At 36.5% G+C, this 19,511-nt stretch overlaps 1 protein-coding gene and 1 long non-coding RNA gene across 2 annotated transcripts in view; one reads left to right on the top strand and one right to left on the bottom strand.

Moving 5' to 3' along the window:
- LOC138691223 (neurotrimin-like) overlaps positions 1 to 19,511 on the top strand; it is a 1,545,609-nt gene that overhangs the window by 346,441 nt on the left and 1,179,657 nt on the right. The window lies entirely within an intron of this gene.
- Positions 1 to 19,511, bottom strand: part of LOC138691224 (uncharacterized) — a 463,286-nt gene that overhangs the window by 380,506 nt on the left and 63,269 nt on the right. The window lies entirely within an intron of this gene.

Genomic DNA, 19,511 nt, shown 5'->3' with positions numbered 1-19,511 from the left:
ATAGAAAGATTTTTAAACCCAAATTTTTAGCAGAACATCTCAATTTTTAAGCTTCCTTTTTTGGGTTACATTCACAAGACGTAGACAAACATTTCTATGCATTCATTTTATGAAATATCTCATATATACTTTCAAAAGGTTTATGAATATTTACTATGCTATTTTTTTCTATAATTCATGGTTTTGGTATTACTTTCACGATTGTAATTTTCCACAAGTGTGGAAAAGTTCCAACTTTTAAACATTTATTGAACAATTTAGTAAAGAGTGTTGGGTTTTTCAAATGCATTTGCTTTAAAATATTTGCAGAGATGCTGTCAATTCCTGGAGCTTTTTTTTTTTTTTTTGATGTGGTCAACTTCTTCTTGATCGAATAGGAAGTCGTCTGGAGTGAGAGATTCATGTCGAAGCTGTTCTTGAGAAGGGCTATCAGTGATATCTGCTGGGAAGAAAGAATTAATTAATACATTAGCAGTACCGAATGAATTTGTGGTATATCCGTTGACTGTTTCTAGATTCCCACATCTACCATCGACTTTCCTTATCTGTATGGCCAAACCACATGACAACTCGGTTCCTAACCAACCATGACTGCTTCTGTTCTTACCTGTACAAAATGAAAATAATTCCCTCGCCAGTCTGCAACTGTTCAGGGAACTTTACACAAACAGCAAGTCATCTTCTGACGGAATATACTTGTTCTCGAGAGATCGACCATCTGTGCTCCAGAAGCTTTCACTGCATCAAGTGTGTGAAACATCACTTCCACACCATCGACATAACAAATTTCCTCCAGAACATCATCTGAGCCATCGGCGTAGCTCAGTCGGTTAAGACGCTTGCCTGTCGATCCGGAGTTGTGCTCGGATACGGGTTCGATTCCCGCTTGGACTGATTACCTGGTTGGGTTTTTTCCCCGCGATTTCACCCAACCGTAAGGCAAATGTCAAGTAATCTATGGTGAATCCTCGGCTTCCTCGCCAAATATCATCTCGGTATCACCAATCCCATCGACGCAAAATTAATAACTAAATAGTTTATACAGCGTTGTTAAGTAACCAAGCAAAAAATTTTCTGCAAGCTCCGGAACTAAAAATTTAAAGTGTGTAAAAAATATTATGACGGTTGTTTTAACTTTTCTGAATTCGTTTGACGTGTAATCCTCGGTTTAATGTAGCCTACTGGTATGTTATTATTAGACAGTGGTTGAGGGATGACTTATCATTGAATGTAGGTGCACATTTATTGTATGTTACATTTTTTTTTTTTCATTCAGACCATTGGCTCAACAGGTTTTAAACGTAAACAGACGACGTCAACATGCTACTGTATCTCCGTACAGTCAGAAGGAAAAGAAAAATGAAGTACTGTAGCACATACCTCGTTATCATTGATGCGATTACTAGCGTTCCAGTAAACGACGATATATTCTCGTAAGTTGTCGAAACTGAATCGTCTTCGCCTTCGCTTAAACACTTTTTGTATCGAGAGAATTTCTGAAGAAAACCTCTAAAATGGGGATCACTCAATTTCTTTTGAGAAATATTTGCACTGAGTATCATGTTGCACATGTCTTTGCAAAACGTTTCCTGCACAACTAAATGATGATGATGATTATGATAATGATGATCATGATGATGATGATGTGGATAGTTTCTTCAGATTTCACTTCAACGCATTTCCTGTGCTACGTACTGTTGCAATGTTTCTCTATAGCCTGAGTTGTTCTGGTTTTTATTTCAATTTTACATACATTACACACGATATCGTCTTCGTTAACACATAAAATGTCACTCCCATACTTAATTTCACATCGTATCTCTGAGCGAATTGAACGTTTTGCCTTCGACATTATGAATGGATCAGCTCAACACTATTCAACGCTTACTAAATACTTGAGCAGGATAACAGAACTGCACACATTGCGTTGCAATATTACTATGAACGGACCGGGGTTCCTTCGTTCTGTACGCTGCTGTATTCGCCAGGTAGATAAAAGACGGACGACGCTGCACGTGCCATATACTCTGATACGAAATAACTTCACTTTTCCTTAAGACATCCCTCATACACTGTCTGTTTATTATAAATCAATGGTAATATACAGTATTTCCGGTTTTGCTCGTGGAATGCAATGTTGAATTTTTAACAAATATCATCTAGGTTTCGTCACAGTGAATTGGATTAAATTGTAAAAATTGCTTCATTACGATTGGTTTAGAGTAATTTTTCTAATTTTCATATGCTATTATGAGTGATATATATTTTTATCCCTTACACATAAATAAAGTAAATGTGTGTAGTTTTTCTTTAATTCCAACTTAGAACTTAAGCACGTGTTTGTGAACCTTATGAGTAACGTTTATTTTCAAAAAATCATTCATGTGTAATACATTTATGAACATTTTGAATTTCAAACTTTATGAAAACGAACATGCTTAATTAATGCACTGAATTAAACCTGTTATATAAAATCTTCTCACGTAATGGACTGCTGCATTCACGATGTACCGTCATTCTCTCCGATATTTGATAGCTAAGAAGTTAATAAATCTCTTACACCTTTCAGCTCGTAAAGGAATTCCATTAGACTTTCAAATTGGTGTAGTACGCTTGCAGAATAAGAAATAACTTTTATTCATATATTCTATTGCTAGTCATTCGGAAATAAAAATTGGTTTTATATTAGCTTATTTCAATGTTTATCTCATTTGACGAAAATTCAGTGCAGTGTATTTCTGCTTGCCCCAGGTTGAGTAGCGAATATTTTTCGAGAGCAAAAAGACGGTCGGAGCGTTCTTTAGATCACGCCACCTCATTCTAGTGTATGGCGGCAAGAAAGCAGAAGCTCTTTCTCTATTACCTCCATAATTCTCATGCTTCTTCAGGGCCTTTACAGAGGATAAAATTACTTTTATATTTTATATTTCCTCTTCGGTTGCTATAGTCCAGTTATATACCAATCTGTAACTTTAGCGTTTGCAGATTCTGAATATGACACAGTAGCGGCCAGTAACCAAATTCCTCAGTGAGGCCTGATGTAACTATTTTAAGTACCTCCTGTACATATGTTTATTATTGATTGTAATATTATTTCTATTGTCTGCTCTCAAAAAACCTGAAAGTTAAAATTTACAAAACAATTATATTACCGGTTGTTCTGTACGGTTATGAAACTTGGACTCTCAGAGATAAAAAATGTTCTACATGAAACATTTCATGTAAAATAATTTTTATTTCGCAAGGGAAGCAAAAATGAGTGAAATTGTATTAAACATTTTTGTTTGAATTATCTAAAAAAATAACTCTCTGAAATTAATAACATTACATACTGTTCACTTTGTATATAATGATATTGATTTTTTAAGCCAACAGAATTCTCTTTCATGGTTATTATTTGAAGAGTCCACTGCAAGAATGATGGATGCCATTTGGAATACATTTTGCAGGAGAAGGAATTGAAAGTTTGAATTGCTTAGCGCTCAAAGCTTAACTGTGATTTTCCGACCATTACTGGACAATAACTATCAGTGTTAATGCCATATAACTCTCTATGTACATTCTATATGTCTTAAGCTATGCACTGGCAGTTTTAGTCATCATCTAAGTCTTCCTTGTCCAGTTGAACTTCGTAAATCTGTGACTAGGAAATTAAGAGTGGAATTAAGAAATACAGAATTCGAATCTTGGAAAGTAATGCCTGGAAGAGGCAGAGGTGTAGAACTGTACAGCCAAGTACCTAAAGCCAATGCCTGGATTTTTAATAAGTCTGGACTATCTACATCTGAATGGGTAACCTGCCTTAAAATGAACGCCAATTTAGCAGCAGTTAGAGGAGTACCTAGTCGCTCTTTGGACGGATCCCGGTGCAGACATGGATGCCCGGAGACTCAAACCCTTGCCCACGTCCAAGGTCAGTGTAACAGAGGTTTACTCCTTCGAAATGCCAGACATCATCATGTTCGATCCTTAATTGCAACTGCTTTGAAAAAAGTCTTGGACAGTAGAAGAGGAAGATTTTTGCCTTGCTACTAATGGCTCCTCTAGACGTATTGACATCATAGCGTATTCCCAGACTACCAAGAAAGGTTATATAATTGATCCTACCATAAGGATTGAAACGGGGAGTAGCCAGCCGGAGGATGTCAATCAAGAAAAGATCAACATTTATCTGCCAACAGTTGATTACTTGAAAGCAAAATACCAGCTTGAAGACATTGAGGTGATTGGTCTTCTTATTGGAGCTCGTGGTGTGATTCCCAAGTTCTTTGAAAGCATCAGGAAGACTTTTGAACTACCACAGACACTACTGACGTCATAACTTCAGTTTTGAAACGCTTTTGCCAAATTCTGAGTCATCATATTCACTTTGTTTAATTTCTTTTCCTTCGTAATTCATATATGTTTATTTTAATTTTCTGTCAACAAATTTATGTAAACATTTAATATTGTGAAATTCATGTAGGAGAGTATACTGAGTCCTTCTGGGCTACCTCCAATGGGAGGCATTTAAGAATTTAAAATTTAAAATTCGACAAGAAAGTGACATCCATCATTCTTGCAGTGGACTCTTCATACAGTATATTATATGACCTGTGTACGCTTTCTCATCTTTGTTTATTGGCACAGTAGTCTCTGACATCGATGCTCTTGGCTCCAAGAGCAAGGAAATCAAATCTGGAAAAAAAAGAGGGGAAATGTAAGTTACATACAAGATGGTTATAATTAAACTGACGGTGTTCAGCGTGGCACAGCACGGACTCTAATGATAGTAGATATGCTAATTAATAAATGCGCTCGCGAATTATGCCAAAAAAATTAGTTCCAAGTCTCGCCAGCAGGTGTAAATATGGTGCTGTAAGCAGTCAAAACGTGCAGTTGTCTATAACTCTGACGTCAGATGTTCTCCCGGTTGCATTATTGTGTCAGTTCCCTGTTGCTTGGTGACGCGTGTTCAAGTGAATGTTCGTCGAAAATTTAGAAGGTTGTGAAACGCAATGGCTATTGAGAAGAGAGACCGTGCACTGCTAGTGAAGTTGTTTTACCAGAATGACAGCAATAGCAACGCTGCATTGCGGGAATATCGCCGACAGAAAGAGTTGAGAAGAGGTCTCATGTCAATTAATGGGCTGAAGAACATGATGAGAAAATTCGAAGAAACAGGTGAATTAGATGTCGCACCATCGGTCCCTACCCTGAGCAAGGTTAATCCAGTCTCTATCATCATATCCCACCTCCCTCATATCCATTTTAATATTATCCTCCCATCTACGTCTCGGCCTCACCAAAGGTATTTTCCCTCCCGCCTCCCAACTAACACTCTATATGCTTTTCTATATTCGCCCAAACTTGCTACATGTCCTGCCAATCTCAAACGTCTGGATTTAATGTTCCTAGTTATGTCAGGTGAAGAATACAATGCATGTAGTTCTGCGTTGTGTAACTTGTTCCATTCTCCTGTAACTTCATCCCTCTTAGCCCCAAATATTTTCCTAAGAACCTTATTCCCTCTGTTCCTCTCTTAAAGTGAGAGTCCAAGTTTCACAACCATACAGAACAACCGGTAATATAACTGTTTTATAAATTCTAACTTTCAGATTTTTTGACACCAGGCTAGATGTCAAAAGCTTCTCAACCGAATAATAACACGCATTTCCCATGTTTAGTCTGCGTTTAATTTCCTCCCGAGTGTCATTTATATTTGTTACTGTTGCTAAAAAATATTTGAATTTCTCTACCTCTTCGAAGGATAAATCTCCAATTTTTATGTTTCCATTTCGTATAATATTCTGGTCACGAGAAATAATCATATACTTAGTCTATTCGTAATTTACTTGCAAACCTATCGCTTTAGCCTATTTGCTTGAAGTAAAATTTCAGTGTTTTCCCTAATTTATTATTATTATTATTATTATTATTATTATTATTATTATTATTATTATTATTATTATTATCTCTAGGACTCGGATTTATACCATATGTCATAATTTTATTCGAGATTTTTTACCAAATTAAGTTAAAATCAACACATTTCTAGCTTTTCTGAACCCGATGACATGGTTTTTATTTATCATATAAATGCATGTTTTACCATATTTTAGCATAAATCATATTGGACCAAAAATTGTATAAGAACATATTTTTTGCTTCTATTGGAATTAACCTAATCATGTTAACAATTCTCCAAGTATTATTCACAATTTTTGTGTGAATAATGACACTAGACTTTTTGCGTTTGGTGATTATTTATTTTTGATCTTCTTTTCTTAGAAATATTTTGTGGCTAAGTGAAGTTTGAAGGTACTCCACAAATAGACACACCAATGGTCCGTGTGCGGGACGTGGTACCAACTCTGACTTTCTACGGAGTACTGCGGACATTGGTAAACATAAGAGTTGTACAATGTTTTTTATGGCGTGCGGACCGAAACATAAATAATTAACGTACATAATTTTAAATAATATACTGTAGTATATCGCCGTTGTTCCTGCAATAACTCCTATGTGTAAAATATACAATTATTCAGTAGGAGGAAAAAATACATTTATTCATTCTTTGGCAGCCCTATATAGGGAATTGTGACTTGTTACATTTTCGAAAGAAGGGAATATAATTACATATAGGACATTCTATTATTTGCTTTATCACTATTTAAGTTATTTAATAGAGAAAAAATCTGAAAATAGATAAATATGTCACATAGGAGTTATTGCAAGAACAACGACCATATACAAAATATATAACAAAACAAATCCGTGATTAAGTATAATATACGTGATACATCTGAAACATAAAACAAACTTCTGGAGGAAAAACTCTCTAAATGTATCTCCTACATACAGGGCTTTCATTTCAAAACTTCCCACTCTAAATAATAGTTAATTAAATGGAATTCAATTTAACAAAAAGCACGTAAATTTAGATATTGAGGTGGAAGTTTAATTGCATTTTAGATTTCACCTCCCATACCCAACCGCTCCCACTTTGAAATTTCAATTGGCACCCCTATATTTTTATACTTAAATATGATAGAGCATTCAATTATTTATACACCACATTCATGTGTTTTCGCATCTGTTCTTTTCTATCGTCGCCTGGCAATCTGGATTATTATTATTCTTGTTGATTAGAGCTGAAGAGAATAATGCTACAAAAACTTATTGAGCATTTCTTATAATAGTTGTGTTTGTGTATTAAATTATTTTAAAATGGTGTATATCCTTCAAGAGAGAACATAAATCATCCTTATTGATTAAATTTAGGATATTACACAAAATAAGCTGTGTTTTCATCCTACAATCAACTGATAATAACAAAGCTTCTTATAATCACTACAGAATTCCTGGTATTTAGATGAATTTTGTTTTATCCTATGCACTATTCTGATCGAAATGTCACAATCTTGAGCGATGGCTCTGTTTGATTCACCCTTTTTAAACTGTTCCAATATTTGTAACTTCTGCTTCAACATAAGTACACATTTTTTGTTCCCTGCCATGCTGCCAACGTGTACACACTACTGCACTGGTTCAACTGGTCAGCCCTGTGCAGCACAGGGGAGAGTGCGTTGACTTAGAGCGTATTCCGAATCTCACCGGTGAGCAATCCGATGGCATCGCGGTGTTCCGAATTCCACCGATGACGTCATTGATGCTCCACCGGTGTCGCACTGTTGCAGAGGTGGTGACAGTCTCCATCAGCCGCCATCAGTGAATCTGATAGCAGACGAATAACATCGTGCACTGTTGTGTCATGGCGGTGTGTTCTGCTGTATTGTTTGTTATGAGCACAACGTAAAAACAATATGTTAATGGCTTATGAGCGAACATGTCAACGGACCCGTTATTACTACTGGTTCAAGAAATAAACTGTTTATGCTATCTTTTCTTTGAACGAGATGGCAGTACGAAAATTTCGCAAAATTTTGCTAGCGTAGCACAGATAACAACTTATACAGTCGCCATGACAGCCATCGATCCTTCCAGCAGTTTTGTCATTGATGCCACCGGACCGGTGAGATTCGGAATACGCTGTTAACTTGTATCGTGAAGTATACGAGAGTGAGTGTGTATTTGTGGAGTTCCACTGTAATTGGAATCACCAGCAGTAAGTTGTCAAAACACAAAGAACAAAAGAATGTTAAAGAACGTTAGGAATATTGCCAGATTGTTGCTGGTCGTTCTCGTCTTCACCCTCGTCACCGCTCTCAAATACACGACGCTCATGAAGTTCCAATCCCGCTGTTACCAGGCAGCAATTCATAACCAGTCAGCGACCCTGTTAACATAGCTATAAAAACTAGTCACACAGCGGGCAGATGTTGCGCATTTTCCCTCTTCTATTTTTATTAGCTGAACAGTATGCTAAGACCAATATAAGGAGTTAATATTGAATATACAATTTTATAGAATGGTGAATGTATTGTTTCTTAACTAATTCTTGGAAAATATTTAATTTATTTTATATTATGTTTCTAATTTTCCATTCAAATTAAACGACACAATAATCTCTTTTCCTTCCTGTGTTAAAAATCTTGGAGTTTACTTCGATACATATTTAAACTGGAATAACCAAGCAACTCATTTTATCAAAAAAGTGCTTTCCATATTACACTCTTTAAACAGCATTCGAAAATTTCTCCCGCTATCACTAAAAAAAAATACTAGTGGAAACACTAGTAATGCCCCACTTTGATTACTGTGATTTTCTACTGACAGACCTCAATGCCAACCTGTCGCAAAAATTACAACGTGTTCATAATTCTTGTGTTCGCTTCGTCTGCGATGTCCGTCGCGCTGACCCCATACTTCCAAACTCTAAACTGGCTACGGCTTAACGAACGTAGAAATTTTCATTCCCTTGTTCTTCTTTTCCATGTCCTTCATACCGCTATACCTACCTACCTTGCCTCCCGTTTCAGTTATTTATCATATCATAATCTCTTCACACGCACGCAAAATAGCCGCATACTAGTCATACCAACACATAAGACATCATCGTATTCATCATCATACACAATCTCGCTCTCGCGCTTGTGGAATACCCTACCCAGTGACATCAGGGACTGTGGGAACTTAGTAGTCTTCAAAAACAAACTTACCAAGCATTTTCTTACTGCGTAGAGTAGGTTTAATTTTTTACTTGATTAATAATTTTTTTCTTTCTTTTTAACTTCAACAATAAACTGTCTAGCCTTTATTAATCAGTTAACCTTTTAGTACTTTGATTTTTATTGTATTTGTAAATTTATTTAATATTAATTGTAATTATAATTGTAAACGTATTCTTAATATTGTAGTTGTAATCCCCTGGTAGAAGGGAAGAGAAACCCTGATGGCCTTATCTCTACTAGGTTAAATAAATAAATGAATGAATGAGTGAATAAACGAATAAATTAATTAATTAATAATTTTTATGTCATAGTTTGGTATTTTTTCCGGCATAAGTTGCATGCATATTTCCAGTCATAAAAATTCCAACCCTAGTTGTCAACATTGAACGTTTGCGTATTGGGAACATGCTCCATCAGATTGTTAGGCCTAACAGTTAAGGCTGGTTCACAATAAACCGGGAACGGAAACGACAACGAGAACGAGAACGGAAGTAACGTTAATATAAATGTATTTAAATGTGAGCATTCACAACAGTTAATTGTGAATGGACATATTTAAATACATTCATTTTAACATTATTTCCGTTCTCGTTCTCGTTGTCGTTTCCGTTCTCGGTTTATTGTGAACCAGCCTTTACTTGACATTCTTAAGTAATGAGCTAATGAGCCTCTTAAGCCACCTGCTTAAAAAGTGGCTATTCATTTTCTTTGAGAAAATAAGGAATAATAATAATAATCCGTGGCACTACAGCCCGTGAAGGGCCTAGACCGACCAGCCGGCTGCTGGCCTCACGCCCACATGTCGAAGAAGAGGTGGACGATCATCCAACCAGAATGGAGGTATCGTGTGGTTAGCACGATGATCCCCCCAGCCGTTATAGCTGGCATTCGCAACCGGATTTCGCTACCTATCGTAGCTCCCCAAGTGCATCACGATGCTGGGTGGGCACCGGTCCCATACACTGGCCGAAATTTCATGAGAAAATTTCTTCCCCTATGAGGACTCGAACCAGCGCGCATTCCGTAACACGAGTCCTAGGCAGGATGCCTTAGACCGCGGCGCCACGGCGCGGGACGAAAATAAGGAATAGTCCTTATAAATATGAGATAAATTTTTACTCCTCTTCAGATAATCGAACCCGGACTCTGACTTTCTAGGCAAAAGCACTATCATTTATACCATAGCAGAGTGAAACATTATCTCCTAATGGGGAAACAAGGGCAGAACTGTTAATGACTAGGCAAACACCCTAAAAACCGGAATCTTGTCTAGGTTGTTGTAAAGAAAATTTATCATCATGGTTTCATTGTAAATTTCAGAACATGCAGTTTAACTATAAATCCCTATGACGTTGAACTTTCAAGAGTTTCTTGTCTTATCTGAACTTCCTTGCTGCACAACGGACGCAGTATAAATTAAAGCGTTCTCTGATATCGTCGTATATCCTAAATGCCCTCTGTCATCTCGGTCAACGGCGAGCAGTAACGCATGCTACTAAACAAACAGTTTAGTGTAAATTACTAGCTTGACTTTCAGTTTTATGTTATTTCGGATAATCATTTCTAACTTCTTTACTCTATTGTAATTTTATTAGCGTTATAATACTGTATATTGAAAAAAGAGGTTACTTAAGGACGATAGGATGATTGTAGTTGGGTCATTCCATACAAAATTTTAAGAATATGCCAGTGATGTCATGAATTTTTTTCGGCTTTCAATATAATACTATTATTATAAAAATAAGTTAAACTGCCAAGTATGACCGCCAAATCATTAATATTTTAGTCATACGGATGACTGAAAAATGCGTGGCAGTTACATGCTATCCATAATTTGAAATATTCTAGGCACCCTATATGAAGTGTTATGGAAACTAAAGAGATGCGATTGTAAACATGAACAACCACGTTTTAATACCTTAAAGACTAATTCGAATAATATTAAGGGATGCTCATAAAAAACACCTCAGTGAAAAAAATAAATAGTTTTATATTCCAATGCACCAATTTAAATTCATGCGAATTTCATTCGTGTAGAAAAAAATCTTATTCTTAATCCATCTCTCAAATTTTATGACGTTATCTAAAATAAGCTATGAATAATTAAATTAATAAAATTATTATTTTTTTTTCCGACGGTTGAAAATCGCTTGCTATGTGTGGCGGTCGCAGCGTTCTCGAGACTTCATAACGATGAGTAATCTCAAACGTCCGTCTCCCTGACCTTGATCGCACAACATTCTGTACCACGGGAGAGCCTATCTGCTGAGCTCCTTTATTCCGGTGAGTTATTTTTATTAAAAACTGACATGATAGCCTATTTAAGTCAGTATTATGAAATTTTCATAGTGGAATCAATATACCCCAAATAATTAAACACATGTTTTTTCGTTTGTAAAAGTGAATTGCATTTTGTGTTCTATATTATTTACATTATTTTACAGCGGGTAACTACTTAAAAAATTATACATTTTTTTCATTTTGAGGGAATTTATAAACAAGGCTCTCCTCTTTCGAATTGCATTGAAATCACTTTTCCATCTTCTTTTACATAGTAAGAAAACTTCAATGAATGGAACCGTGTTCTTTGTTAAACTAATGTTTTGAATGCTGATTGCTGTCAGTCTATGAAGAATATAAATATAATTTTGTGTGAAATTCATATTTAGAACATACAAAATAACCTACTACAATATTTTTAACTTTTGAGACATCATAGTTCAAAAGCATACTTTTTTGCATGGAATGAGTCAGTTGTAAGTAATAATTTCTTCAACATGATTTATAAGAGGCAGTAGCTTTTAAAGCCGATTATTTTAAGTTTTTAACGTTGTTCAGAATTAATGGGTTACTATTAAATTTGTAGTCCTTTGTAATAGAACTTTTAAATCTAATGATAATAGCCTATTATACGTAGGTCTACTTTATCCAAGATAATAATTTTATCAATTATTTCTTCTTCTTCTTCTTCTTCTTCTTCTTCTTGGGCATTACAACATCATGAAGAGCAGCGATATTATCCCATTCTATTACGTGCTGTTCTCCAATTTCGTTTCAGTAATAGCATGCGTTCAAACCTTGCCTTCCCTAACATCCCTCTTCTACCTGCAGTGTGCTAGACGCCATAGGGGAGTATACAAATTTAATGCAGTGCATCACTCGACATCATTCTAAAAAGTCAAGAGCACTGACGTTACCATCACAATTTTTCTTTTTATCTTAATTATTAAAATAGAAAATTGTCTGAGAAATAATATCAATACGTATAGATGTAAATAGTTTTCTTCTTTAATGAAAATGAACAAATCTAGGCTAAGGAGTCGACTGATAGACATTTATTTATGTTAAATTTTAAGAATTACAACTGCTAACGTGATATTACGTGATATAGAGAATGCTATATCTGAAAATAAACGTCAAACGTCTGCAGCAGGTCATGCAAGTGAGGAAAATGTGTTTAGACACTATAAATACACATTTACAACAAGTAAGTAATAAAATAAAGGTTAGAAAATAATAACGTTTTTCCTTTTTAAGTTTGTATATATATTTACGTACTAGTATTTGTTCCTTTTTTCCAATTCCTTCTGACTAGGGTTGCCATACTTCCTGGTTTTCCCGGACATGCCCTCTTTTTTTAGGGCTAAATTTTTCGTCCGGGCGAGTTTTTAGATTTTGGCTAATTTTCCGGGTTTTTAGATTAAGTTTAAAATACGACGTTAGTAGTGAAGGAAAATGTCTTAAACATTTGTAACAGTTACTTTGTTGTATCTTGTAACCTTCTAATAGTTACAGTTAAGTAACGCTTTAGCCCACCCCACTTTAAATGCTCTCTTGAACTTCTCTTTTTGGACTCTTTGACCTCAATATTATCGATATTTTATTTTTGTAATGTTTAGAAGCTTGTGTCTTGTGTTTAAAACTGTTGCCAATAGGTGGCAATGCTATATGGGCTATTTCATATGAAATCGGACAACGAAATACCATGACATGTCAGAATTGCCTGAAAATTTGTACAGAGGTTTAGTATATGGGAACTAGTAAATTTTGAAGGTGTGTTTGTTGACAAACTTACATGCAATAGTTGCGACAGTTTCTACATTGGACAGACAGGCAGATCATTCCAAACTCGATACAAAGAACACATTAAAGCAATAACCAGAGGACACAATACATCTACATATGCCGAACACATAACTAATGCTAACCACACATACAATAATATAAATACAGACATGGAAATACTATACATACAACCCAAAACCAAAAACTCAACACACCAGAACAATATGAAAAATACCGACACACTGAAACACACCCTAATCAAATTCTCAACACACAGATCAATTTCAAAACACACACACTATTTGACACAACTCTTCATCACACGAACGCACCCACACAACAGGCAGCGAAGTTGAGATAGCGCCGAGATCTATTAGGCTCTGAGGATGGTGACAAGTAGCACCGAAACAGCTGTAAGCCGCACATGCTTACATAATTAACACGAGTAAGATCGCCATTTAATCAATTATTTATACAAAAATTTGTTTAATTTCGAAAATTTGCGAAGTGAGTTAGTGGCTCTTTATAGATTGTCAGACTTTTCAAGCAGGACAGTGACTGAGATAGCAACGTTTTTGAAAGACACCGAGTTAGGAGAAGAAGTATTTCTAGAAGTTACCGGAATGATGTTGATGCCTAACGTGGGGAAACTGGAGCGGTGTGGCATAGTTGCGCCCCGCGGTCAATTGGGAGGTCTAGGCATGGCATAGTTGCGCCCCGAAGAAATCAGGTAGCAGAATGGACATGGCATAATTGCGCCCTATGTACAAAGTACACGCGAAAGTGATTGTGATAAAACAAATAAATTACTTTCAAATATTCTAGTGGTAGCTGCATTGAAATCAGGTAGCATAATGGAGAGGACATAGCACACCCTAAGCGATTGCCATAAAATACTGTACAGAGTTTTGCAAATCGAAACTTAAAACCATTGTAAATTATTAATTCTTTACCCTAGTCACTAAGCATAACATTCATTTTAAATTAACCTCACTATACGCCACAGCTGGTGTGGAAATCGGTAATAAAAATATCAAGATTGCTAAGGTCCCATATTTCAACGACTCACTCATTTTAATATGCCAGTTAGTTAATAAAGTACTGCCAACTTCATGGTGTTCATTTTTACGGTAGGCTATTGATAATCACTGCATGAACAGAAGAAAAACAGTTAATAAAGTACTGCAAACTTCATTTTGTTCATTTTAACGTTAGCCTATCGATAATTAATATTAAATCGAATATGAAATCAATAAGGTTGGTTGATTACGAGGCTCGAGTTCCCGTGATGTCTTTTTCTCTACCTATTTCATCGGAGCGCAACTATGCTATGCCCCTTTTCTCTACCTAATGGGAACGGGGCGCAACTATGCCCACAAAACAGAGACCCTTTTTTATCTGTTGCATCTTACCTGACCGTGGGGCGCAACCATGCCCTGTCCAACTGGAGAACCCCGAGAAAAACGTCAACTGCGACTTTGTCCACCACAAGTATTACTATGAATTTTCCAATGAAATCTACAAGCCTTACCGTAACTTGAAAATATTTTTCGAATGCACAGCGTTTACTATATGCTATAAATGCTGCTTTTCAGACATCATTGAAGTTATGTATCTTCGAGGTTATTGAATTGAATTGAATTTAACGGAGGGATACACTATGGTCAAGCACTGCGACCTTGTTCATATCTATTGCGCTAGCCCTCTGGTGACGCATTTCCAAACCCACACCGGCCGATCACACTAAAGTTCTCTGGTCCAGGTTTCGAGTAGGCAACCCCACTCGTCCCTAGGCCAACCCCCTTCTTGCATTGCCAGCCGGCGTTCGGGGAATGCTATGGAATGATAACGAAATGGAGAAATGGTGACGGAATGATGTAAATTCCTAATTTGGGAAAAACGGGAGAACCCCGGGAAAACCCCCAACTGCGACCTTGGTTGCCGCAAGTGTCACTATGGATTTTTCAATTAAAAAAAATTCCAGAGGTCACCGGGAATCGAACCCGGGCCGCCTGCGAGAGAGTCTGGAGGTCTGACTATTCAGCCACCGCAGAGGATTATCTTCGAGGTTAACCTTTAAAACGTTACTTTCTGAAAAGAACAACAATACTTTAAGACAAAAAGAATCATAAACATTATTTTTTGCAAAGCACGGTGTTTCATTTTATGTAAAGTAAGATAGAAGAAGGTCGGGTACATAGGATTAAGTGATTTGCTTTAGCGTTGGACGTTGGAGTTGTGGTTTATCATTTAAAGAGGAAATACAAGCATAAAGAAGGCAAACAGCTGCTGGCCAAGCACACACAATTGTGTTTCCTACATAAACAGGCAGTTGCCCCACCCACAGAGGGGAGAGTGATGCTAAAGTGTGCATATTCACCCACTGTCCTCGTTAGTCTTGAAGGAGGCCGGGTAGTGCAACAGACTTTCGTTTTTAAGCTTCTAAAAAACCTAATGGCGTTAAGACTATTTCCCAACACCACACATTGTTTATTAAGTTGGTTTATGGAAAAGGAAAGAAGACTCATAACAAGTATGTGTCTGTGGTCTCCTAACACTTTTGTACTTCTGAGACGATTTTGAACTAGAGATGAGTAAAAAAAAGCTGGAACAGTTTTTTTGAAACTGTTTCACAATTAAAACTGTTCCGATACGAAACAGGTTCGTGATATAACTGTTCCAACTATTCCAAAGGGTGTTGCACTGCTCCAGTGATCACTTCAACGTCCCACATGGTTCCAAGAGATAAACAGTTCAATTTCTAAACTGTTTTCCTCTTTGTTGTCTGGAAAGACCACGTATAGCGCTATCATTGACCTCCAATCGAAAGTAGATATAATATTATCCATGTTCCACACGGCCTTCGTGCAACAGTAGCCTACGTAGGATCGCGCAATTTAATTGTACGAATCAAATTCTCTGATAAATCTGATATTAATAATAATTATTAAGTGTCCATTGATGGACAATATATTCATGGTGCCCAAACGTAATGTTAATTATTAATATACTGCGAAATATATCATCGGCTAATGTTATCATTATTAAACTCTCCTAGGGTTATATTCATTATTTTTACTAAAATCGATTCATTTTGAATTGTAGTTATTTACTGTACTCTTTAACAGTACCTATGAAAAATGACTCTCGTCGTCATAATACACTGAACAGGTGATTTAAAGACGATTCAAGGGCTTTGAAACATGTTCCTGAAGCAGATGAGAGGTTGAAACAGTTGGAACTCTTGGAACAGTTGGCATTGATGTTGTAAACATATTCTTCTGAAACTGTTTCTTTGAAACTGTTATTTTGGAACAGCTTCGTTCATGAAACAGTTACAGTCGAAACTGTTTCTTAAAAAGAACAGTTTATCGCATCTCTAATTTGAACAAAGTAGCACCGTTTTAACGCATGGGCGAACCTATCAGCCGCCGCGCCGAGGACATCGGGTTATACTGTTCTCCAACCAGGAGATTAACCGTGAAAGGAATGTGCTTACTATTGAGTCATCTATTGGAGCGAAGTAGATAGATAATAATACCGTTATAACGTCAGTTTAAAACACATGCGCTCTTCTGCATTTGTTATTTCCTGTATGGAGAGATTAAAATAGTGCTATATTACAGTATAATACAATAATATAATACAATATGAAAAAAACCTTCCTTCATTACGAGGATGCTTTATAGTAGTCAGGTATCGCGAACGCCGTTAACAATGTCCGGTCTTTCGATTAGAATTTGACGTTTACACCTGTATTTCTTCCATTTAAAATTTAGCCTTTGCAACACCATACGGAGTGTTTCACCACTTACTTACTTACTAGATTTTAAGGAACCCGAACGTTCATTGCCGCCCTCACATAAGCCCGCCATCAGTCCCTATCTTGAGCAAGATTAATCCAGTCTCTATCATCGTCTCTCACCTCCCTCAAATACATTTTAATATTATCTTCCCATCTACGTCTCGGACTTCCCAAAGGTATTTTTCCCTTCGGCCTCCCAACTAACACTCTATACGCATTTCTGGATTCGCCCATACGTGCTACCTGCCCTGCCCATCTGAAACGTCTGGATTTAATGTTCCTAATTATGTCAGATGAAGAATACAATTCGTGCAGTTCTGTGTTGTGTAACTTTCTTCATTCTCCTGTAACTTCATCCCTTTTAGCCCCAAATATTTTCCTAAGCACCTTATTCTCAAACACCCTTAACCTATGTTCCTCTCTCAAAGTAGGAGTACAAGTTTGAAAACCATAAAGAACAATCGGTAATATAACTGTTTTATAAATTCTAACTTTCAGATTTTTTGACAGCAGACTGGATGATAAAAACTTCTCAACGGAATAATAAAAGACATTTCACATATTTATTTTGTGTTTAATTTCCTCCCAAGTATCATTTATATTTGTTACTGTTGCTCCCAAATATTTGAATTTTTCCACCTCTTCAAAAGATAAATTTCCAATTTTTATATATCCATTTCGTACAATATTCCTGTCACGAGACATAATCATATACTTTGTCTTTTCGGGATTTACTTCCAAACCTATCTCTTTACTTGCTTCAAGTAAAATTCCCGTATTTTCCCTAATCTTTTGTGGATTTTCTCCTAACATATTCACGTCATCCGCATAGACAAGCAGCTGATGTAACCCGTTCAATTCCAAGCCCTCTCTGTTATCCTGGACTTTCCTAATGGCGTACTCTAGAGCAAAGTTAAAAAATAAAGGTGATAGTGCATCTCCTTACTTTAGCTCACAGTGAATTGGAAACGCATCTGACAGAAATTGACAGTGTTTCACCACACCATGGAAAATTTATTTATTTTTTTCTGATGACTGGCAACAATTTCGAACAAGTTGGAACAATTTTTTTCTCTTTATAGTGTTCTTATACAGTTCTGCGTATAACAAATAAATCGAAATTATCAATATCTACGTTTCTATCACTAGGTCTTGGTCGATGTTTTCCTTGAGTAGGTACAGGTGAGGAAGAACCTGCTTTTTCTCTCTCTTTAGAACTGTGGCCTGATTGATTTAATAAGGGAAGGGGATACACCCGTGTAGTGAGCAACCCTATCTGTGCTACGATTAAGAGGAAGTGCCAAGTTTTTGCATCCCTATACCTCATCACACACTTTTATCACATTTACTATTACTTCCCGCGCTTCACTATGAACAGTTTTACCCTTCTTACATTTGTGAGACATCGCACACGACCCGACACGACACGACAAGACTTATTCACATGAAAACCGCAGGTCTACTAATAATTGTAACTCTCAAAGCACAAACCATAACCAGGAGATTAACCGTGTTCTAATTTTGTAACTAGGGTAGTATACGTATGTCTATATCAGTGTTATAGTTTGTGCTTCGAGAGTTAGCCAATGGAGATGCATGTACCCACATGTGTGACCTTATGAGATCTTACGACATCAACATTCATTCACAGCATTACCCCGCTGCGTCTCATTCCCCTGAGACTTTCTCCTAGTTGAAGTATAGTAAGGGTATCCTTAATAATAATAATAATAATAATAATAATAATAATAATAATAATAATAAAGTTTTATGTATACACGCTTTAACATCTGTGGTCATATCGCATGTATAGTATCTGTGGGTATACCAGTAGACCGTTTTTACTATTGTTAAGTTTCTGTTTCTATTGTGTGTTGTAGATGGCTTGTGTTTATGTAACTGATTTAGATTTTGTGATTATGATATTTGTGATTGAGGCAGGGATGAATCATGGTATTTAAATTTCCAATCCTGTATTTGCCTTTGTGACTGAGGCAAACCATGGAAAACCCCAGTCAGATTGGCCGGCCATGCGGTTTGAACCCGGAACTTCCCGAATGTGAGTCTCAAACGCTACCGTCTGAGCCAACTCCCTCGGTAATACTCTTTTATGTGTTATTTTACGACGTTTTATCAACTGCTATGGTTATGTAGCGTCTGGATGAGATGAAAGTGATATACCAACTAAATGAGTCCTACAGTACAGTTACCTAGCTTATGTTCTCAATGGGTTGAGGGAAAACCCCGGAAAAAATTTCAACCAGGTAACTAGTCTCTACCACGAATTGAACCCGGACCTCTTCGTTCCACGATCAGGCATGCTAATCGTTTGGATGTCACTTTCTTGTCGAAAATGAACTAAGACTGTCAATGCATAGCTTAAGACATATATAATGTACATACAGAGTTATATGGCATTAACACTGATAGTCATTGTCCAGTAATGATCGGAAAATCACAGTTAAGCTTTGAGCGCTAAGCATTTCAAACTTTCAATTCCTTCTCCTGCAAAATGTATTCCAAATGAC

Source organism: Periplaneta americana, chromosome 16 (genome assembly GCF_040183065.1).
Source record: "Periplaneta americana isolate PAMFEO1 chromosome 16, P.americana_PAMFEO1_priV1, whole genome shotgun sequence".
Taxonomy (NCBI): Eukaryota; Metazoa; Arthropoda; class Insecta; order Blattodea; family Blattidae; genus Periplaneta; species Periplaneta americana.
The sequence above is the reverse complement of the archived record's forward strand: the minus strand, read 5'-3'. Positions and strand labels throughout refer to the sequence as shown.